This window comes from Mastigoproctus giganteus, chromosome 13, assembly GCF_048544385.1.
Source record: "Mastigoproctus giganteus isolate SK-2022 chromosome 13, ASM4854438v1, whole genome shotgun sequence".
NCBI classification, from domain to species: Eukaryota; Metazoa; Arthropoda; class Arachnida; order Uropygi; family Thelyphonidae; genus Mastigoproctus; species Mastigoproctus giganteus.
Window position 1 is genome coordinate 61,182,620 of NC_143587.1, and position 24,872 is coordinate 61,207,491.

General features: G+C 37.5%; 1 protein-coding gene across 1 annotated transcript in view; it reads right to left on the reverse strand.

Annotated features, from left to right (window-relative positions):
- LOC150076107 (uncharacterized) overlaps positions 1–24,872 on the reverse strand; it is a 92,818-nt gene that overhangs the window by 58,003 nt on the left and 9,943 nt on the right. The gene's annotated exons all lie outside the window — the stretch shown is intronic.

The following is a 24,872-nucleotide window of genomic DNA, read 5'->3' on the forward strand; positions in this document are numbered from 1 at the left end:
TATGGCATTAAGGGCAAGTTGCTACAATGGATAAAGGAATGGTTGAGTGGGAGAAGACAGAGAGTGGTAATCACTGAACACTACTCTATGTGGACTAATGTTATTAGTGGAGTCTCCCAGGGTTTAGTGTTGGGCCCACCGTCGTTTTCTGTATTTATCAATGATATTGATGAAGGTATATCAGGCTTAATGTCCAAGTTTGCAGATGATACAATGGTTGGCAGGGTTTTTAACAAAAGTAATGACAGTATGCTACTGCAACAGGATCTAGAAAAGTTGGGCAGATGAGCTGAGAGGTGGTAATTGAAGTTTTAAAATTGGCAAATGCAAAGTACTACACATGGGTAGCAGTAACCCCAGGGTAACGTACCAACTGTGCAGTACTACACTGAAAATAGCAAAGAATGAAAGACCTGGGGGTAATAGTGCAGTCAGATATGAAGTTCTTCGAGCAGTGCAGACAGGGTGCCAGGACAGCTCATGGGGTTTTGTCAATGTTATACAGGAACTTTGCTAGCAATGATAAGATGATTATCTTATATAAGATAATCATCTTATCTTATATAAGATAATTTTTTGGCCTGACCATTGTATAAGGCAATGGTCAGGCCAAACCTTGAGCACTGCATACAGGTCTGGAGGCCTCATTTTAGGAAGGATGTAGTACTGCTGGAATGAATACAGAGAAGGGCAACGAGATGGTAAATGAAATAAAGGGTTGCTCTTACGAAGAAAGGCTTAAGTTCTGCAAATTGCAGCATTTGGAAGCTAGGCACTTGCGAGGTCATCTGATTGAGGTATATCCTTTGAATGGTTTGAGCAAGCTCAGTGTTGATGGGATTGTTCCTCTTGCTCAGATTGCACACTTGAGGGAACAAATTCAAACTGAGGAAAGACAGTTGCAGAATAGATTTGTGAAAATTTGCCTTTAGCCAGCAAATGGTTGATTGCTGGAACAAATTTCTGTTGTTGTGGAAGTTGATAGCTTAAACAGATTCAAGGAAGAACTGGACAAACTTTTAGAGCAAATGGATAGGTGAAATTGGAACATTTTTTTGGCTGATGCTATATAATCTTGCTTTCTTGCATCATATGCCACTACTAATGCTAAAGAACCAAAAAAAAAAAAAAAAAAAAAACATTACTCATTTTTTTGTAAACTAACACTACTCGTAAATTATGTAAACTAAAACCTTTAGGTGCGTAAATGATGATGGCAGTTCAAAGGACATTCCAAAGTCAGGCTGTCCTCATATTGTAGGGAAGGCAAAAAGTAGGGAGAAAGTAGAGATTTGTGAAGCCAGGCATATTAAGAGCTGGAAATATGTGTGAGAGTGGAAAGAGGCTTTAATGCATTAGATAATTCTGGACAATTTCAGATACAGGAAATTGTGCTACATGGGTTCAATGAGTGTTAATGCCAAATTTCAAAGAGCAGAATGTGCAGTCTTGCCAATCTTCAGAAGTGGTAAAGAGTAAAATGTTTTGTGTCTAATGGCCCAAGGGGTTTCCTCCATCTCCACATTGTGTATGCTTGAGTAGCACAGAACTCTGTGAAGGCCAGAGGTTTTTTAAAATGTGTAAGTGTGTGGTTGTGTTGTGTAATGTAGTGTTATGTTGTTCCTCTGACCTTTTTAGCTGTTGGGCCCCTGGTGGAACTCCTCCATTGCCCGCACTTTTCCCCAAGGAGGCAGGTCACGCAGTAGAGGGATCGCATATTTACTCTGGCAGACCCTGCCACCTAATTTTTGAAGATTTTAGTGGTAAGGGCCTATATAAAAACAAAAAAAAAATGAAAAGAAAAGAAAAAGTTAAGCGTTGAAAGTTAAGTTAAAGCCGAAACAGAGTTTAAGTTAAGGTGTAGAGTTAAATTCAGGTGCTAGTTAAAGTTAAGTTTAGGTAAGAGGCACATGCAGTAGGTTTGGTAAGTTTGAGTAGGGGAAGAGACTGAAGGCTGGTGGGGGGAGACAGATAGAAATATGGGGATGATAGGGAAGATGAACCCAGAATGTCAGTGGGGTTGGCCCCACCAGAGGAAAGAGGGGAGGCAGGGGGAAGGAGACAGGCTTCTGTCTCCTCCTCCCTGTCTGGGGATAGGGATTTAAAGGAAACTGGGTCTTAGTACCCAGTTCAGATCGCCAAATGGCGTGTTGGCAGCAGAGCTGCAGTATGTCTCCTTTGGTGATCACTGTCAGGTCCATGTAAGGTGTCAAATCCAGTAAGAAGGTAAAACTGCCCATCCTGCTCCAGGAGTGGGATATGTTAGCTGGCAGTGGGAAACCCACCAGATGAAGGAGGGGAATAATCTCTGCCCTTGCCAGTGGGTCTTCAGAAGTGGTATGAGACTGTGAGTAACAATTTTCTTGACAGCATCAACAAGAAATGAGACCTCGGTAGACCACTACAAGTTGGAGTCAAAACAGCACTATGTGGAATGGTGACACAACAGTCCACAGATAAAGAAGAAATTCAAGGCAGCCACTCACTGAAAACTCATGTTCTGTTTTTTTGGAGCAAGAGAGGGGTTGGTTATCACTATGGATTTCCTGGAACAGAGACACTTAATCAATCCTGTTTGCTATGTAGAGACAGTGAACAAGCTGAAGACAAGAACTGCAAGAACAAGGCTACAGAAAAAAGGAAAGTTTCTTCTTCAAGAAGACAATGCCAAACGCTACAACAGTATCCTGACCTTGTGCCATCACAATTTTCATTAACCCTATGTAGGAAAGCCTTTGTCCAGAACACTGCTGCCATGACAACAGTCATTGTGGCCATCAAGAAGTGACTCTTGGAGGCTGCCAACTTTCATGAGAAGGGGATACAGACTATGGTTCAGCAGTGGAGAGAATGTATACAGTGTGGTAGTAAATGTGCAATAAAAACTTACAAAGTAAAATTAATTAGAGAAAAAAATTTGGAGGCATTAGTTTCAGAGAAACCTTCACATATTGAAAAATTATATGCATAATAGTAAGTGCTTAAAGATATATGAAAAATCAATATTTAGAATAGACTGGCATTATATATCAAATCAAATGCCAAGTATTAATTACACATGAACTTACAACTTTTCAAAGAGTAGCACCAATATATTTTGCAAATGATTAGAATTAACTTCATCATCATCATCATCATCAGCCATTTTCAATCCACTGCAGGATGCAGGCCTCTCCAGCAACTTTCCAGTTCCTTCTGTTTTGACCACTGGCCATCCATTTACTACCCAAAAACTCGTGAATTTCATCTATCCATCTCCGCCTTTGTCTTCCAGGTTTTCTTCTAGCTCCTCTTGGGTACCATTCTGTTATTTTCTTAGTCCATCTGTCATCATGTCTTCGAGCTATGTGTCCTGCCCAAGACCATTTTAGTTCTTTAGTTTTGATAAGAATGTCCTTTACTTGAGTTTGCTGCCTAATCCATGTGTTTCTCTTCTTATCTAACAGTCTGATTCCCAATATAATTTGTTCCATTCTTCGCTGTGTAGTTCTCAGCTTCTCTTCCATTCTTTTGGTGAGTGCCCAAGTTTCACTTCCATAAGTCATGGTGGGGAGTATACATTGGTTCATTATTTTACGTTTCATACAAATGGTTTAGGTACTCTCCGTTCACATTGACTCCTTTCTGCGACCAGTCTAATCTTCTGAAAGCTTCCTCAAGGGCAGCAGTAAACAGCTTCGGAGATATTGTGTCTCCTTGTCGAACTCCTTTCTCGATTTTAAATTTGCTACTGTCTTTGTCTAGTCTAATAAAGGAGGTAGCACTCTCATATATTTTCTTCAAAATCGTAATATATGGGGTATCTATGCCTTGTCTTTCCAGTGCCCGAAACATTGCCTTATGCTGTATGGAGTCAAATGAATTTTCATAATCCACAAATGCCAGGCATAATGGTGTTTTATATTCATTTGCTTTCTCCATTAGCTGTGATATTACATGAAGGTGATCCATAGTTGAGAATCCTGTCCTAAAGCCAGCTTGCTCTTTCGGTTGATTCTCATCAAGTATTCTTTCTAATCTGTTAGTAATGACCCTTGTGAACAACTTGTAGATGTGGGATAACAAGCTAATTGGTCTATAATTTCCAATTTCTGATTTATCTCCTTTCTTATGCAGCAAAACTATGATTGCATTATTCCACTGCTTAGGCGTCACACCTTTTCTAATGCACTTTGTGAAGAGCCTTGCCAGTTTTTGTGTTATGTCTCTTCCTCCCAATTTTAACAACTCTACAGTAACTTCATCTTCCCCCGGGGCTTTCAGATTCTTCATTTTCTTCAATGCATGTTCTACCTCATCAGGAAGAATATCGGGTATGTCGTATGTGTTGCTACTTTGCAATCCATCTTCCCCACTGCTGGTATCATTCCCTCGCCCCTTGTATAATTCTCTATAGTAGTCTTCTGCTATTTGAATTATGCCTTCTCTGCTGTTTATAAGTACACCATCGCTTTTCTTCAGTTTCAGTATCATTTGTCTTTCTGTATTACTGCTCATGGCTGCTGATTTAAATCCTTTGTTTTCCCTTAATGCTTGTTCTACTTTTCTTGTGTTAAATCTTCTTATGTCCTCTCTGAGTCTCTTTCTAATGGCTTTGCATAACTCAGTATACTCAATTTTCTCCCTGTCAGTGTTTTTCTTGCTCTTCATTTGTCGTCTTCGGTTCATCATGACAAGTGTTTCTTGACTAATTTTTTCTTCTTTGGATTTCTGTTTCCCTATAGGTTTCTTGGGCTTTATCACTTTCAGAAAGTTGTAATATTCCTCGTCGATATCTTGGTCCTGAGCAGTCTGCAGAAGCTCAAACTTGTTTTTAAGTTCCAGTACATACTGCTTTTTCTCCTCCTCTGTTATGTCAAAGACCTTTGTATTATTTACTCGAGTCAGTTTTTTCCTTTCCTTTCCTACATCTATATCAAGTGTACATCTTACCATTCTGTGATCACTTCCAACATTTACCTTATTCAGGACGGTAACATCATTCACAATATATCTTCTGTTAGTGAGGATGAAGTCAATTTCATTAGTTGTTAATCCATTTGGACTCTTCCATGTCCACTTTCTGTTCACCCTTTTCTTGAAAAAAGTGTTCATTACTGACAGTCCTTGAGATTCTGCAAATTCCACAAGTCTTTCACCTCTTTTATTTCTTTCACTAATTCCAAAATTTCCTATAGTTTCTCTTTCTGCGCTGTTTTGCCTTTTTCCAACCTTAGCATTGAAGTCCCCCATAATAATAGTGTAGTGGGTTTTCTGCTCATCTAGAAGACTCAATTTCGGTGTACATTTCTTCAACCTCTTCATCATCATGGCTCGATGTTGATGCATAAATCATTATAATCTTTAGCTTGTACCTCTTAGAAATCTTGAGTATTAGCCTTGACACCCTTGGTGATGTACTTTTGAATTCCAAAATGTTGTTTTTAAAATCTTTATGGACCAGAAACCCAACTCCACCTTCACTCCTTTCACTGTTTCCATTGGTGTACAGCAGATTTCCACTTGATAAACTTATAAGTGATTCATTTCAAGAATTAACTTGCTTCTTGTCAAATGGTAATCAAGCATTCTGGTCTCTTGCCAAAGCTATTGGCTGAAACCTTTCCCCATCTCTATTTCTACCTCGCTCAAAACCAGATGGTTCTATTGCCACTTCAGCATAAGATAAAGCTGAACCGCTAGCATCCTACTTTTCTTCCAACTTGTGTATTGATGATCTTGGTAACCCACTTACCTCCTACCATTTTCAATACACTGCATTCAATGCCTCATGGGGCTGTTCATGAAAAGGATGTCAAAAGAATTTAAGCTCTACATCCTGATGGAATTTCTCCACTTGTTCTCAAAACCTGTGCTCCTAAACTTACTCCTGTTCTGTGTTGCCTTTTTTCACTTATTCCAAAGGTTGGAATAAGTGAAAAATCCCCCTCTGCTTGGAAATTTGCTCATATCCAGCCAGTTCCTGAAAAGGATGACAAAACCCTCCCATCCAATTATCATCCCATTGCACTTATTTCTACTCTTTCTAAGTAATGGAGAAATCAATTAATCCACAACTCTTAAACTATCTAGAAACCTCCCATTTGATCAACAATTGTGAGTATGGATTCAGTCAGTACTAATACAGCGGTGATATTGTGGCTTATGTTGCCCATATAGGGACAAATTTAATGGAAAAGTTTGGTGAAACTCAAGCAGTTGCTCTTGACATTTCAAAGGCTTTTGATTATGTCTGGCTTAAAGGTCTTCTAAATAAGCTTCCCTCTTATGGTTTGCCAACTGTTTTTTTGTAATTTGGTATCCAGTTTTCTCTCTGACTGCTCACTGCGAGTGATGGTAATTGGCTCTCTGTCTTCTAACTTCTCCACTAATGCTGGCGTTCCCCAAGGTTCAGTTCTTTCTCCCACTCTTTTCTTATATATTTTGGTTATTTTTTTGTTATTTGGTTTTTTTTAGGTGCATTAGCAACTAAGGCCATATTGCTCTGGGATATGCGGTGGTCATTCCCTGACCTTTCCGCATCCTCCATATTTAGTGGTGACGGGCTCGAACCCCGGTCTAATCAAGAAGCGTGTGCTACGCACTGCTGCTCCTTCCCACCTGGCTACGGAGGCGCCTTTATATATTAATGACCTCCTTCCTTTGACCGGAAATCCTATCCATAGTTGTTGATGTGGTCTCAGTTCCAATCTCAATGATTCCCATATCTATTTATAGTCTGCTAAGAAGCACTTACTCTTTCTTACATAATCCCAATTACTGGTTAGTGGAGTTTGGAGAATGATTCCCTTTACTTCGCAGGTTGTACTTGTGGATATGTGAGCTCTGATATTCCCTAACCAAGACTTAGTAATTGGGAATTTTCTTTTTTTGACCCTCTCTAGCTCAAAATCTCTTTATCACATTCTGTCAAATTCATATGTTGCCTCTACTGTCCTTGTAAACACCACTAATCACTTGGAACTCTTTGACTTCCTCTCTTTGAAACTTCTTTGTACAGTCCACCTTTCCAACAGCTAGGTAATTTTCCTTGTTTGGTTTTAATGTTCACAACTCCAGCTGCTTTCCGTTTTCAAGTCACACAGATCCAGTTGGCCATGATGCTCAGGCTTTTGCAATTACTAACATGTAGTGCAGATTGTTCATTTACTTACCAGAATACTCAGCAATCCTAGACACACAGCCAACACTCCTTTTTCTCAAAAAAATGCTTCTAGGTACATGGTCAAGATGAATGGCCCTCTGGCATCTCAAATCACAACTTAGTGATGGTCTCCTCTCCACAACAGAATCTTTCTCTCATGGCCATTCTCAAGCCTCATGTTGTTTGGCATTAAGGGAAGGAAAAATGGGATGACCTGTGTGATTACTATTCTCCTCTTCCTTGGTTGGAAGAGTTTTAAATCTACCGCCATTGGTAGATTGAAATATCTGATGTCAATGTTTGGTCAGATTGTCAGTGAAATTATTATTGTAGGGATGAAATCCTTTATTCCACACTCCATCTTAAAATTTCAAGCCTTTTCTAATCCTTTGTTTTCCAATAAATGTGCTAAGGTTGTTCAATATAAGAATGTTGCATATCACAATTAGCTTCCGTCGAAATCTTCAGATTCATTTTTTTTTTCAACAATTGTAAAGCAGTTATCAATCAGTCCAAATTAGATCTTGAACAGGCAAAGTGTAGAAAACTTGCTTCTTGTCAAACAGTAAAGCAGTTAATAATTCTAGTCTCTTGCCAAAGCTACTGGCTGTAACTTCTGTCCTTCTCTACTTCTGTTAAAACTTGATGGTTCTATTGTCACCTCAGCTAAAAATAAAGTTGACCTGCTTGCATCCTACTTTTATTCTAACTCTTGTATTGATGATCTTGGTAAACCACCTCCTACCATTCCCAGTACACCCCACTCAATGCCTCATGACGTTGTTCATCAAAAGGATGTCAGAAAAATTTAACAACCTTGATGACAAGAAAGCTCCAGGTCCTGATGGCATTTCTCTACTTTTTCTCAAAACCTGTGCTCCTGAGCTCACTCCTGTTCTCTGTCATCTTTTTACACTTTCTTATACCACTGATGTTTTTCCTTCTGCTTGAAAATTTGCTCATATCCAGCCAGTTCCTAAAAAGGGTGAAAAATCCCACCCATCCAATTATTGTCCCATTACACTTACTTCTACTCTTTCTAAGAGATGGAGAAATCAGCAACCACCAACCCCTAAACTAACTATAAACTTCCCATCTGATCAATGATTGCCAGTATAGATTCTGTCAGTATTGATCCACTGGTGATATTCTAGCTTACATTACCCATCTGTGGACAAATTCAATGGAAAAAGTTTGATGAAATTCAAACAGTTGTTCTTGACATTTCAAAGGCTTTTGATTATGTTTGGCATAAAACAAGCTTCCATCTTATTGACTGCCAACTATTTTCTGTAATTGGGTATCTGCATTCTTCTCTGAAGCTCACTGTAGGTGATAGTGAACAGCTCTCTGTCTTCTCTCTTCTCCATTACTGCTGCTGTTCTCCAAGGTTCATTTTTTTTCTCCCACTCTTTTATTCCGAATATTCATGACCTTCTTCCATTGACTGGAAATCCTATCCATAGTTTTGCTGACAACAGAACATTGCATCCCACCTTCCAGTTTGAGGAATGGTAGATACTTGAGAAGTTGAAACTGTTTGCCCTGAAAACTGCTTCAACTTCAAGTATCCACTACCAATTCCTTAAATGAAGATCTCTGGTAATTCTCCAATGGGGCAAAGATAACTTAGTTAATTTCAATCCTTCTAAAACTCAGTCCTGTCTTATATCTCACAAAAATGATTCTTCTGCTCCTATACTTATCTTCGATGACACACAGATTTCCAGACAAGATCACATATTTCTATTATATCCTTAAATGAAGATCTCTGGTAATTCTCCAATGAAGCAAAGATAACTTAGTTAATTTCAATCCTTCTAAAACTCAGTCCTGTCTTATATCTCACAAAAATGATTCTTCTGCTCCTATGCTTATCTTCAATGACACACAGATTTCCAGACAAGATCACATATTTCTATTAGGGATTAACCCTTTTTTTTTATTTTTCTTGGCATAAGCACATCACAAATACAGCTTCCTCTGCATCTTTTTTCTTTTCACTCTTGGCATTATTTTTCTTCTAAACAGCTATTCACTCTGTACAAATCTAAAATCCACCCTACTATGGAATATTTTTCACGCATCTGGGGCGGCACCCTCATAACCTCTCTCAGGCATCTAGACACCATTCAAAAGAGGGCCATTAGGTAAATTAATGAACCATCTCCTATAGTCTCTCCACTCTTTGTCTCATAGACATTCTGCTTCTTCTGCATGATTTTTCTATAGATACTTCCATGGGTACTGTTCTTCTGAATTTGCTTCTGTAATTCTCCCCCCCTCTACCAAACCAGTCCAGTCCAACCATGTACCGCAACCAGCCAACATCCTTTTACTGTCCAACTTATATAATTTACTTTTCTTCTTCCTCATTTATCTATTAAACTTCTATTTTCTGGAACAACCTCCCTTCACGCATATTTCCTGAAAATTACAATCTACAGAAATTCAAGTCTAATATCAAAAAAGTATCTTCTTTCATTTTCTCAGCCTTCAACCCAAACACAACACTCCGACTTACATAAGAGTTGCATTCTGTGGAACTCTACGTAAGTCGAAATTTCCCTAAATGCTTATGCAGCACTCACAATTTTGATTGAAGCAAAAAAGAAATGTTTGACAAACATGTAAATAGAATTATTTATTCAATTTTTTTTATCTCATGCACTGGAAAAATTAAAAAGCATACAAAATTACAAAAATTTCAAAGTTATAAAATTACAAAAAGAGAGAGGAGACAGGCATAATGTCAGCAAGTTTTACATTTCGGGCATTGTTGGCAGAATTAACTCTCCAGCTAATAAGCACACCACTGCAGAAGTTGAGTGCTGTGGAGATTCAGAAGGGGTTTTTTCCAACACATCACACAATTTCTCTGCAGCTGCAGAATCAGCAATGACGACTTCACCGCACACGTTAATGTTTTGAAAACCACACAATGTTTGAACCTACTAAACCACCCATTACTTGCGGTTCACCGTACTTATCCTTAATACCTTCGTAAATATTTCTTGCTTTTGCTTGAATGGCCATTAGACTCAGAGACACTTGCTTTTAAATGTGATTTTTCCATCCATGTTATTAATAGCTTTTCCATCTTCGATATAGCACCTGAACACTGTTTTCTGACCACTGTTGATCTTAAATACATTGATCCTTTAACGTGTTCTTTTATACGCTGTCTCTTAAAATAGTATTCACTGTTGAAGCAGCGAGACATAATTTCGTGCAATAGATGGCAAACTTTGTCCTGCTTAGTACTTCTTAATTAATCAACTTCATTTCTAAATCAATTTTGTTTTGTTTCTATCACTGCCACCACTTCCCATTGGTTGCTTTTCCTTCATCATTGTAATAAGTAAATAGGAATGAAAAGAAGATTCTTATCGGTATTATCGCAAATGCATTAAGATCAAGTTTGCTACCAGTTTATAATAGACTGTGCTAACAGAAAGGCCCAATAAACCAGAAAGTGCAAATTGTTTTTATTGTTTTATGGTAGAGATCTCCAGAAATGTGTTTTAGAAAAATATCACAAAGGTGTTCAAAAATTGATTCTTATAACGGAACATATGATAATGATAAAAGTGTAGTGCAATTTCCATTATAAAAATGACCTTTTAGAGAGATAAATAGCTTAGTTATATAGTGAAAATTTCAACTTCCGAGGTCTTGGAATGAATTACCAAAAAAACCAATGTGTTATTGGGTTTACATTGCGATGTTTACACGATATCTCCATTTATTCCTGCAGGATGCAAAATACGTTTCCACGATTTTTTTAAGTTTGCACTGGCCGGAAAAAACTTACATAAAGTCAAATTTCCGTAAGTTGAGAATTATGTAAGCCGGGAAGTGGCTGTACTATAAGTTCTGATACCTTTTGCGTTTGAGTTTTTGTTTTAAAAAAAAATAAAAATTCAACAGTACAGATTTTTTTCCTTTTTTTGGGCAATGCAGCAAAAGCAATTCTTCCTTATACACCTTACATCCTATTAATACTAATAATTAAATTTATATTGCTATTTTCAGAATGTAACTTTTTGACCAAACATCTAGAAAAGATTTGCTTTTCATTGCAGAAATCAGCCTCAGAGATTATAGCTGAAGCACACAGTGAAAAAGCTTTTTTTCAAAAAGTAGGATATTTGAATGGTACTTTTTTTTTTTAATATTTGAATACTGAATTTGGATATTTGAATGGTGCATGTACTTCGAGGATAGATATGATAGTGCTGAGTCTGATGCAAAGTGTGGAATACCTTGCACATTAACAATTGACAAACTTGTTTTTTTTTTTATGTCAGAAACATAAGTTCAGAGTGACAAGTTAATAGAAGAATTATTTTTTGCCTATATATGGGCATTAATTCATTAATGATAGAGAATAAGGAAAGCTGGGGAGGTGTTGCTATCCTTCCTTCCTGCTGATGTTGCTCTCTTGGCTACAATGCACCCTTAAATTTTCTCCTCCTCTGGTTGTGGTTTATGGTTTAATGTGTGGACTTCTGAGGTAAAACTGGTGGTTTTCATTTGCAGAGTAGAATACTGTGTTACCTCCTGTCCTTCCACCTGGTATCACTTGGCATGCACCTCAATCCTGATTGGAGCCTGTGATATTTCTGCCCAATGCATGCTGCACTGGCAGTCCACCTATCAACATGTCTGTCTTCTTGGAGATGGGAGAGGCAGCTCTGAGGATCTACTTCAATCTTTTGTTATCCACGAAGAACACTTGAATTTAGTGATAGTATTTGCCATATAGTGCAAGGAAGCTACAGACTTTTGCTGAACTGACAAAAAATAAAATATAAGAGTACTGTGTTTTTAATGTCTTTTAGCTACTCTTGGAGGCCCTTTTCTCTAACCTATACTGGGATAGGGAGAAAGAACTCCAAGAAATAAACTTATATAGGATAAGAGTAGATGACCTTATCTCATATTTTTGCTGAAATTTTTGGATCTTATGTTAAAATTGAACTATGCATTAGCACAGTCCAATTTTAGGCCCAACCCTCACAATTTCTAAATTTAAAAATCTGACTAATCAACTGTTTATTCGGTTTAGTTTAAAAATACCATCAGTGCATTTCTGAAATGAACATAAATTGACTTTATTTGAAGGGGAAAAACACATACACCACAAACAGCTGTAGTTTTAGACAAACCAAGGATCTAGAAACAACTTTCCCATTGAGGATAAAAAAAAAAAAAAGAAAAAAAAAAAAAAGGAAGTTGATTAGCCAACTTCCTTTTTTAGTGAAATAGTGAAATCTAAATGGCAACACTTAGTCCATTTTAACATTAACTTCAAAAATTTAGTCCAAATATATACAGGGTGATAAACTTGCAGGAGGTGTAGGGGGCACAAAGACGAATCGGAATCACATAGCATTGCAGGGTCCGAAATGCCTTCGTCATGTGGTAGAGGACGTTGAACGGGAGGTCGCGTGAACAGCGATCCTGCCGAAAGGCAGCATTTGCGAACCGGTTCCCGAGGCAGTAGGATGGACGAGTATTCAAACATTGAACTGGCCGACATGCACCTCACGTATGGAGCTGCAGACTGCAAAGGGCGCACCACTCTGCGCTTTTACCAGGAATGTTTCCCGCACAGGCATGCTCCTCATCATACGATTTTTGCACGTGTGCACAGAAGGTTACGTGAGACTGGTTGTTTCACGAGAGGTACCATGAATTGAGAGCAAACAACGAGGACGCCAGACAATGAGGAGAATTTCCTACGTCTTGCAGAAGGCAATCCGAGTACAAGTACTCGAGCGATAGGCCAACGATTGGATATTTCCCAATCCACTGTATGGAGGATACTGTCAACAAACCAAATGAGTTCATACCATCTGCAAAGCGTCCAATCATTGGAGCCTGCGGATTATCCACTCCGGAGGACTTTTGCTACTTGGTTTCTTCAACAGAAACGGTTCGCAACTGCTGACTTCCAGCGGCATCGCTGTTCACGCGACCTCCCGTTCAACGTCCTCTACCGCATGATGAAAGCATTTCGGACCCTGCAATGCTATGTGATTCCGATTGGTCTTTGTGCCCACTACACCTCCTGCAAGTTTGTCGCACTGGTAGTGAATCACCCTGTATATAAGAAAAAAGGGTCTGGACAATGAACAGAATAAACCTAAAATGAACCAGATAGATCCTGGTACATTTTAATTGAATCCAAGTAATTATAAGTGAAAGAAAGAGTATAATGAAACAGTTTCATTATAACTGAAAGAATGTAATGACAATGGCGTAGGAATATCATTTTATGTGCCATTTGTACTTTAGATAAAATAATTCTTACTAGATTAGTTCTTACTAGATGATTTATAAATGATATTGATGATGGTATATCGGGCTTAATGTCCAAGTTTGCAGACGATACAAAGGTTGGCAGGGTTGTCAAGGACACTACTGACACTATGCTGCTGCAACAGGATCTGGAAAGGTTGAGCAGATGGGCTGAGAGGTGGCAAATGAAGTTTAACATTGATAAATGTAAAGTACTACACATGGGAAACAGCAACCCCAGAGCAATGTATCAACTCTGTGGTACTACACTGACAGTGGTAGAGAATGAAAGGGACTTGGGGGTGGTTGTGCAGGCAGATATGAAGTTCTCTGAGCAGTGCAGACGGGCTGCAAGAGCAGCTCATGGAGTATTGTCAATGATATACAGGAATTTTTCCAGCAGGGATAAGGAGGCGATTATTCCATTGTATAAGGCGATGGTCAGGCCACACCTAGAGTACTGTATACAGGTCTGGAGACCTCATTTCAAGAAGGATGTAGAGCTGCTGGAATGAGTACAGAGAAGGGCAACAAGATTAGTGAATGGAACAAAGGGGTGCTCTTACGAAGAAAGGCTTAAGTTTTGCAAATTACAGTGTCTGGAGACTAGGCACCAGCGAGGTGATCTGATAGAGGTGTATAAAGCCTTGAATGGTTTAAGCATGCTCAATGCTGATGGGATTCTTCCTCTAGCTCAGAAAAATCACCTGAGAGGGCATAAATTCAAATTGAGGAAAGACAGATGTAGGATAGACGTGCGGAAATTTGCCTTTAGCCAGCGGGTGGTTGGTTGGTGGAACAGACTTCCATCCCTTGTGGTGGAGGTTGATAGCCTAAATAAGTTTAAGGCTCAGCTAGACAGGTATTTTGAACGAACAGAGGGGTGAAGTGGAAGTGGGGTTTTTTTTTTTTTTTTTTTGGCTGATGCTGCATAAGCTTGCTTTCTTGCATCAAATGCCTCTACTAATGCTAATGCTAATTAACAACAGTGTCAGAAGAAATTACCTACAGCGGAGAGCGAGAAGGGGATTGCTATGTTATAAGAGTCAGCATCTGTCTAGTAAAAGGTATGAAGTAAAACTAAATGTAATGTTGTTTCCAAAACCTGAGATGGAAGAAAATGTCTTATTGTCCCACCACTGATGTTCATACTAGACAGCAATACATTTATGTAATGTCTTGCTGCCTAGCATGGACATCAGAGGAAAGACAAGAGGACATTAGCATTAGCAAGGGCACATGATACAAGAAAACAAACTTATGTAGAATCAGCCAAAAAAAAAAAAAAACACACACAGACCCTTCTCATTTCACCAATCCTGATCCTTCAGTATCAGGATTGGTGAAAATTTCTTCAGTTGATACTGAAGAAAATGTCTTATTGTCCCACCACTGATGTTCACGCTAGACAGCAATACATTTATGTAATGTCTTGCTGCCTAGCATGGACATCAGAGGAAAGACAAGAGGACATTAGCATTAGCAAGGGCACATGATACAAGAAAACAAACTTATGTAGAATCAGCCAAAAAAAAAAAAAAAAAAAACACACAGACCCTTCTCATTTCACCAATCCACTCACTCCAAATGTTTGTCTAGTTCTGCCTTGAATCTGTTTAAGCTATCAACTTCTACAACGACAGATGGAAGTTTGTTCCAGCATTCAATAACCCGCTGGCTAACGGCAAACTTCCACACAACTGTCTTTTCTCAATTTGAATTTATGCCCACTCAGGTGATTATTCTGAGCAAGAGGAAGAATCCCATCAGCATTGAGCATGCTCAAACCATTCAAGGCTTTATACCCCTCAATCAGATCACCTTGCAGGTGCCTAATCTCTAGACACTGTAATTTGCACAACTTAAGCCTTTCTTCTTAGGAGCAACCCTTTGTTTATTTCACTAATCTTGTTGCCCTCTGTACTCATTCCAACAGCTCTACATCCTTCTTATAATGAGGCCTCCAGACCCGTATACAGTACTCAAGGTGTGGCCTGACCATTGCCTTATATAAGGGGATAATCACCTCCTTATCCCTGCTAGAAAAATTCCTGTATATCATTAACAAGACACTATGAGCTACTCTTGCAGACCGTCTGCACTGCTCAGAAAACTTCATATCTGCCTGCACAATTACACTCATGTCCTTTTCACTCCACCAATGTCAGTGCAGTACCACACAGTTGATACATTACTCTGGGCTTACTACTTCCCATATGCAGTACTTTACATTTGTCAATGTTAAACTTCAGTTGCTACCTCTCAGCCCATCTGCTCAACTTTTCTAGATCCTGTTGCAGCAGCATGCTGTCATTAACAACCCTGTCGACCTTTGTATTGTCTCCAAACTTGGATATTAAGCCTGATATACTATCATCAATATCGTTGATGAATACAGAAAACAACAATGGACCCAACACAGAACCCTGGGAGACTCCACTGATAACATTAGTCCACAATGAGCAGTGTCCACTGATTACCACTCTCTGTCTTCTCCCACTCATCCATCCCTTTATCAATAGCAGAAATTTGCCTCCAATGCCACACTACTCCAATTTGTTCAGCAGTCTTCCATGTGCAACAGTATGAAAAGCCTTTCTAAGATCCAAATATATGATATCAAAGTTATTCCCTGCATCCAGTTCCTTTGTGACCACATCATAGTATCCAATCAAATTGGTCAGGCAAGACTTTCCCTTCAGTTATAGCTCGTGTCCGAGCTATAACTGAAGTCTTGTCTAGATGATCCTGCATGCTTCTTTAACCAGTGACTCCATTAATTTCCCTGGAACAGAAGTTAAACTAACAGGTCTATAATTACTTGTGTCGCCCTTTGATCCTCCTTTGTGGATTGGGGTCACATCTGCACATCTCCAGTCCATGGGTACCTCCCTTAAGTCCAGGGAAGCTCTCATAATTATGGCAAAGGGTTTGCTTACTTCCACTGCCGCTTCTTTTAATATAACTGGATATATTCCATCCACCCCAAGTGCCTGTCTTATGTTTATCTTCAACAACTTCTCCTCCACTTTACTCTCAGTTATTACAAGATTATCTAGCTTAGTGCCAGAGTTTAATTCGCCTCTGGCATTACCCTCCCTGAATAATTCCTCGTGTGTGAATGTAGATGCAAAACATTCATTTAGTTTGTTAGCTACATGAGCAGTATTCGAACCAACGATATCAAGTGGACCAATCTGATTCATCCCCTTCCTTCTAGAGTTTACATAAGTAAAGAAATCTTTGCATCCTTTGCCCAAGATTTCTCGTAATCTGACTTTGCTTGCCTAATCTCCTTTGTGACTTGGTTACAGGCCAGTTTATATCTATCATAGGCTTTTGTGTCACCTGTTAATTTATGTATCCCGTGCATTTTTTTTCTCTACCACATGTCTAATTAGTTCATCTGACATCCATTTATGCCTAAATCTTGAACAATATTTCTTAGTTAGTATGAAAAGCCTAGTAGCTTCCAAGATTAATTCTTTGAATGCTTCCCATTTTGAATTTGCTGTTGGTGACATCATCAGTTAGTCCCACTGTATAGAATTTAAATACTGTCTCAGACCACCGTAGTCACCTTTACAAAAGCAAAAACCCTTCCCTTTACCCCTGATGGTAATTACCTCTTTGAGTAAATCCCACTTCAGCACACTGTGATCACTGCCCCCTAGTGGTTCCTTTATCTGCAGATTCGTAATGCATAAAATATCACTACTGATAATCAGATCAAGAGTATTACTTCCTCTAGTTTCCTCCCAAACATGCTGCTGTAGAAAACAATCATCCAATAAATCCACAAAAGCCTTGCTAGTGTGTGAGTGACCAACCCACAAACTCAAGTCAATCTCTGAGAAATTAAAATCCCCCATTACAAGACAGTCTGATTTACTGGCCCACACTATTTCTCTGCACAATTGTTCCTTATACTCACCAGATTCATTGGGCCTATAACACACACCTACTCTCATATTTCCTTTCCCAGTGCTTACGTCACACCAAACAGACTCAACACATTGCATTGTCAACCAACATCACTTGGATGCACTTCTTAGATTTTATGTTTCTTAACTAACAGCATAACCCCTCCTCCCTTCCTGTCCACATTGTACTCCCCAAATTCCAATTCTGCACTGCTTATGTCTGTGTAACACCACGTCTCTGATATCCCAACAATAGCTGCCTTTGATGGCTCAACTATCACTTCAAGCTTATCAAATTTATTAACTATACTCCTAGCATTGGTGTACATGCAAGTATACATGCACCTGTTTCTACTCTTAGTCACCCTAACACCGTCTATGTATTTACTTGTTCCACTATGACTCCCAGCAGTCCTGGAAATCCCCATTGCCTTGCTTTCCAGACTGCTGCTCAAGTGCATTCAATAGAAGCAGCGCAAGAATCACTTTCACCTCTCTGCCAGCGGCTACTGTTAATCTATTAGTCCGTGTATCCTCCCAAGCTAGCAGTTTTCCGACCCACCTAACTCACCCTTTCTATTTAAGTGTATCCCATCCCTGTAGAAGCAGTCTTTCCTGTTAACAAGCACAGACCAGGCTGAGAAAAATTCTACCCCTTGACCTTTGCACAATCTCTCCAGGGCCGAATTGATCAACAAGGCTCTCATCATATACTGCCTCCTATCGTGTCTGGGCAGAATTGCAGACACTTTCAAATTCAACCCTAACGCACGGCTTTTTTTCAACACTGACCTCTACTTGTTAAGTAATTCCGCTGGTCTCCTCTTAATATCATTAGTGCCAACATGTACAACAATATCACCCTTTGTGCCCTTAAAATATGATATCTGCTCTATGTCATCAAACCAACCGCAGGGGCTCACATCTGGTGAGTATGGGCTTGGCACACCCAGGGTCCTCAGCTGGATATCATCATTCTTCTCTTTCTTGGTGATTTCCTTCTTTCTCTCTCTCTCTCTCACACACACACACAAACTAAGAAATTTTTTTTGGCTGGTGCACCATAAGCCTCAGGCTTCCTTGCACCATATGGTTAATATAACCTTTGCCCCAGGCAGACATACATTTTCTCATAATGGAAAATTCTTTGAAATAACCAAGAAAAAATCATATGAGAAAACAACTTGCTGAAACTTTTTATAACAACAATAATAGTTTTTGTTAATAGATGAGAGAAAAACATCTAAAGATCTAAAGGCAAATTAATATTTTATTCTTTCAGAACACATATTTTTTAAAACCTGTATTCCAATACAAAGTAAGTGATCTCTATAGAGCTATACACTAATTCAGGGCTTGATAAGCAGTCATCATGACGACTAAGAAATACAACCTAGTGACTACTTTACAGGTCAGTCTAGTGGCTTTCAGGTTGAACTGCCAATTCGTTGTTTTAAAATTGCTACAATCTGCACTTTGTAAAGATTTGCACAACTTGCAACAAAGGTACAGCACAATAAATTCATTATGAATATTAAAATACTGACAGCATAGTTTTACAAACTGAACATTTTCATTTTATTAAATGAATTATTTTATGTATATAAATGATTAAAAAAACATGATGAAAAATAACAGTCTAACCAATTATGTCCCTCTTTTGTCAGAGTCGCATGAAAATTAAGGTTACTTGAAGAGCATTTTGTAAATAGTTTCTTATTCAATATTAATATGGCAAACTTTATCCTTTTTTAATTGATCATGAAAAAAATAAATACCCAAAAATTGTTCATTCATAAAAATATTATACTGTTTAACTTAAGGAATTTTATTCTCATATACAATGATCATAAATTGAGTGTTTGTAACTCAGAGTGACCCACTGAAATATTACCTCTTGTGTGTTTTGGATTTGTGTCGCTTCAGTATGCTGGTAATTGTTAAGATATTGTTTATAATTAAATTAACATAACAGATAAAAAAGTTAATCACATAAAGAAATTGAAAACTTAATTTTTACAGAGTTTAATCTTCAACACACCATCCCAAATTTTTGCATAAAGTTGACTGATAGCTACTTTAGGAAGTTACCATTATATGAATTTAATGCTAACAAACAAATAAACACCAATATTTTCACTTCATTACATGACTTGAGCTTACAGTATAAAAGTGAGTCACACGATTAGGTGAAAATACTGAATGAATTAAAAGCATAATGGCTGTTCCGGAAGACTTTTTTTTGGCATGTTCCTTCCCCCAATTCACAGCTGAGAATTAACAATTACATATAAATCTTGAACAGATTTGTCAAGACTTGTAAATAAAACTGTATCATATTTGTATTTTATCTATGGTGACAGAAAATTATGATTAAAAGAATGGATGCTGCTACAAGCTATTAGAGTGATGCTATAAACCAGGGGTGGCCAACAAGTCGATCGCAATCTACCAGTCGATCACGGCTTTAATTTCGGTCAATCACGACGAATTTTAAACATATATAAAAAATAGATTAGTCTGCTTTGGTTTGGTTTTTTTTATTTTTTAAGAGCATTAGCAACTAAGGCCGTATTGTTCCGGGGATATGCAGTGGTCATTCCCTGACCTTTCCGCATCCTCCGTATTTAGTGGTCGCAGGCTCGAACCCCGGTCTAATCAAGAACCGCGTGCTACGCAGCGATGCTCCTGCCCACCTGGCAATGGAGGTACCTAATAGATTAGTCAAAATCTAAATATTATTATTATATGCTTACGCTGCATACGCTTATTACCGTTGAACCACGTGACTACTCTTGTTGTTGCGCAGCAGCTAGGCTTGTCTAGTGAAAACTCACGTTACGTTGTAGAGAGCATAGCGTATGTGTCGAATTCTTATTTAGCTTACTCAATATTAATAACTGGACAGTACTTATAAATTAATTTAATATCCCTTGATTTAAAATGAATACTATAAAAAAGAGTAAAATGTATAATTTTCATCAAGAGTGGGAAATAGAATACTTTTTTGAATGATAAAAGAAAAATGTTGTTGTTTGATTTGCAATGCTTCCGTGGATAGACTCAAAAAAGAAAATTTAGAAAGGTACTTCAAAGCACTCCATGGTAAATACCAGTCGGATTTTCTGCCTAATAGTGACCTTGGAAAAAATAAATTAAAAGAACTTAAATCCAGATTATTCGCGCAACAAAATTTCTTCATGACACCTAATTTACAATCTAAAGCATCATTTAAAGTGCGTCATCTTCTTGCAAAAAAATGCAAACCATTTTCTGATGGTCAATTCATCAAAGACGCATTTTTAGAAATTTGAGATTCTCTTTTTGAAAATTTTAAGAACAAAAATGAAATTAAAAATGCTCTTCAAGATCTGAAATTATCTTGAAATACTGTGATGCAACGCATCAAAAAAATGAGTAAAAATGTGAGCGAACAATTGCGTGCTCGTATTGCTAATTGTGTGTCCTTTTCTTTACAACTGGATGAATCTACAGATGTAAGTGATACAGCTCAATTGCTAGTTTTTATTCATATGGTTTTATACGAGTAAAATTTATTCGTATAAAATTCGTAATTTTATTTGATGATTCTGCCACTAGAGAAGAACTGCTGGGTATGGTGTCATTAAAAGAAAGAACTAGAGGTCTTGATATATTTAAGCATTCAAAAATTTTATTGAAAAAGTTAAATTACCACTATTTAAGCTTGCATCAATAACAAAAGATGAAGCCAAAGCAATGACAGGACATCTTAACGGATTCATCGCGTTGTGCCAAAAGGATGGTGAATTCCCAGATTTTTTGAGTTACCACTGTATCATCCACCAACAAGTGTTAGCCAGCAAAAGATTAAATACTAAGTCTTAGGGACATAGCTTTCAAGGTCATGAATTCCATCAGAGGACAATCTCTTCAAAGGAGACTTTTCAAAATGCAACTCAATGAAAATGAACCAGATCTGATACTACACACAGATGTGAGATGGTTGAGTCAGAGTAAGTTTCTACAGAAATTTCAAAATTTGCTGAATGAAATTAAAAAATTTGTTGATCAAAGGGGAGATGATTATCAGCAGCTACAAGGCTTGACGTAGCCGAGTGGTCAGGAGTGAGAGTGCATAGCACGCATTCCTTGAGTGACAGGGATTCAAGCCCGTGACTACTAAATACGATAAATATTTGTATTGATGATTTATTGTAAACTCTTCTGACGTGGTTGTTGTGCCAGAGTATAAACAGAAAATTAATTTAAGATACAGAGTGGTTGTGCGGTCTGGCTTTTTCAGCAGATTTTACCAGTAAATTAAGTGATCTGAATTTGGAATTACCAGAAAAAAAATAAAAATGTGGGTGGAATGATTAGTAATATTTCTGCATATAAACATCAATTTTTGGCAATAGCTAAGGATTTCAAAGAAAAAAAAATTCTATCATTTTGCAAATAGGCAAGTTCATTTCCAAAAATATCCTGTTTTTGAATTTAATAATGAGAATATGAATACGTTTCGAAATTAAGAAAGTTGTAGATGATTTTGAAACAATTGAAGATACTGTTCAATATATTTCTTATCCATTTAATGTCGACTTAGATACGAAACAAATTGCAGAACAAAATCTGCTGAGATTTTGCAGATGGAGAAAATATTACTTGAAAATGAAATTGTTACATTGCGAAACGATATCTTTCTAAACGCTAGATCATCAGAAAAAGACTTTTGGAAATATGCATGCCGAGAAAAGTACCCAAATGTAAAAAAATGCAGTGAACTTAAATTCCTGTTTTGGTTCCACATATCTATGAGAATTGGCCTTTTCATATTTGAAAAAAAAAAAAAAAAAAATCCAAAGACGAAGAATCATTCTACTGTTACGGACTTGCATACAGAAGATTCTTTACAGTTGGCCTTATTACAGTATATTCCCGATTTTGAAAGCTTAGCAGACGAGATGAAGACACAGACTTTGCGTAAATTAAAAATTTAAATCCGTATGAATTTAAAATAACAATATTGAATTGTATTTAAATTTAAAAACAACATTTTTCAATGTGTTGATTAACTTTTTTAACCATGTGCAATGAAATTCTTGAGATGGTATATAGCGGCACATTTTGAAAAAATAAAGTAGATCCTGCTACTATCATACAGTTGATCGGTCTTAACCAGATTAATCAGTTCCATAACTGGGTGGTAGCAAACAGAACCCTAATTACATTTATTCAAATATAAGCAAATGTTATGCATTATCAAAGTATTATCTATTTATTTCTGTATTCTTGCATGTTCAGAAAAATAAATATGCTATTACATATTTATTTTTCCGAACATGCAAGAATATAGAAAATAAATATGTAACAGCATATATTGTAAAGTGAGAAATCTCGTTTTCAAGTTAGTGTTTATACAACTACACTAAAGCTGGAATTAGAACACAGCTGTTGAATAAGTAAAACCTATTTGGTAAAGTATACAGGTGTGAATTATGAAGGAGCTATTACCTCAGTTCATTCCTTATTCACAGTTCTTCCTTTTACTAATAACACTCAGCAAAAAAAAAAACAATCATTTTGCTCTCTCTTAAAATTCAGAGTAATTCTTATACATTTTATGTCACTGAATTCAAATATGGCAACCATATTGACATAACATCCATCAGTTTTAAGGGAGTAGGATTAAAATTCAAAAACTAAGTTTCTAGTAAAACAAAGATTTCATATATTTTAGGAAAGTGTTACTAAATATTGAACAATGGGTCTATTAACCTTATTCTATTACAAAAATGTTTATCTGTCCTTTTATTTTGTCCTTTTTTGCCTTTTATAATCATTTATTAGTGTCACCCGTACGACATTCCAACAGCAGTCTGCCAACATATTTGGACTTCAATTTCCCTGATATCTTTTCCATTTGAGAAATATCTTGGTGAAACCTTATCATCATGTTCATCAGAAACCACTCCCAAGTTTACATGAAAAAAAAGATCTAAATGGGAATGTACAAAATGAAGGTTAATGACATGTTGCATCCCAACTCTCTGTATGCTAAAATTAGCTCATCACACAATTTCACTGTAATTCTGATTTTGTGACCTCCATGAAGCCTTGTCAAAGATACCGTGCATCCTCAATGATAGTCTAGTTGGATATTTTGTATTCTGACATTAAAGCAGCTTATGATAACATTTCAATTCTGCCACTCATTTACATTCTACAAACAACTTATTTTAAAACTAAAGAACCATTTCATAGTGTAATAAATAAAATTCTCACTCTTAGATAACTATATATCCTTTTAGCAGCTTAAATGCAACTACAGTGTTCAATGGTGTTCCACAAGGAGTACTCGGAGCCATCCTTTTCACCATCACTCTGGAACAGCACCTTGCAACCAATGCCAACACATGTTTTAAGCAGATTTTTTGTTATGTCAACCATAGTTCCCTCAATTTTTTTTTTAACTTTGTGTGCCAAATAAATATTGCTTTGTGTGCTTATCTTATGCTGTTGCATGGCTGGTCACCATATGACCCACAAAAAAAAATCTTGTACAAAAAATAATTAATGATTATAATCATTAATAATAACTGTATGATTTTTAAATGTGAATTAGAAAAATAAACAATTTAATAACAGTTTAATCCATTAGTAAAATCTATTAGATTCAATAGATTTACAAATATAAAATTATCTTTATGAAACCACGCTTGACAGTTTTAACAACTTTTATAAACTACTGAAGGAATATTTGGAAAATAATCCTTATACACCTCTCATATATTCTTTACTGCCAGTAATCTCTTATCAGCAAGGGTTAGGAGGTACATTTTCCCTGAAAAATAAGTGATTTGAATTGTTATGGTTCTTGCAAGTTTTTTGCAAGAACCATAACAATTTTGCAATTTCCATCTCTTGATAAACCTGCATGTTGTGCATGTTGTGATCCTTGAGGTTGTCACATTCTCTCAGATATGCCAGACAAGCTGTACTTGCTACCTGGGAGTCTAAAACGCTGATGGAACTGATATTCGGGTGACACTCAAGTCAAGTGGACCCAATTTCGGCAAAGTCCGGACGGTCTGTGACAGCCAAATCCTCTGCTTGGCACCTTCACGATGGTGGGACTGTTAGTAATCCTGGGTATAACCTCCATGCACAAGTACATGGTGGGTGACCACCCAGGTGTGAACCAACGTAAGCAGGGGTCGAGGTGTGGCGCCCACACCACATGGAGGATCGCCGACGCTCTATGTTACCAGGCAGTACTAGGTGGTAGATGACTCTCATCAACCGGTGAAATACCACCACTTTGCTTAGTGGAGGCTTGAAGTGGTGGAACCCATGTTTAGTCTCTAGAGCTAAGTTCCAGTCAACCCTTCCCTATCTCTTCCATCATGCAGTATGATTGATGATTTTTGAGGTTATGATGAATGTCGTGGCGAGATCCAATATTCCTTACATTTCGAGGGTACAGCTCTAAAACGGTGTTCGTAGGCCGGCTGCTA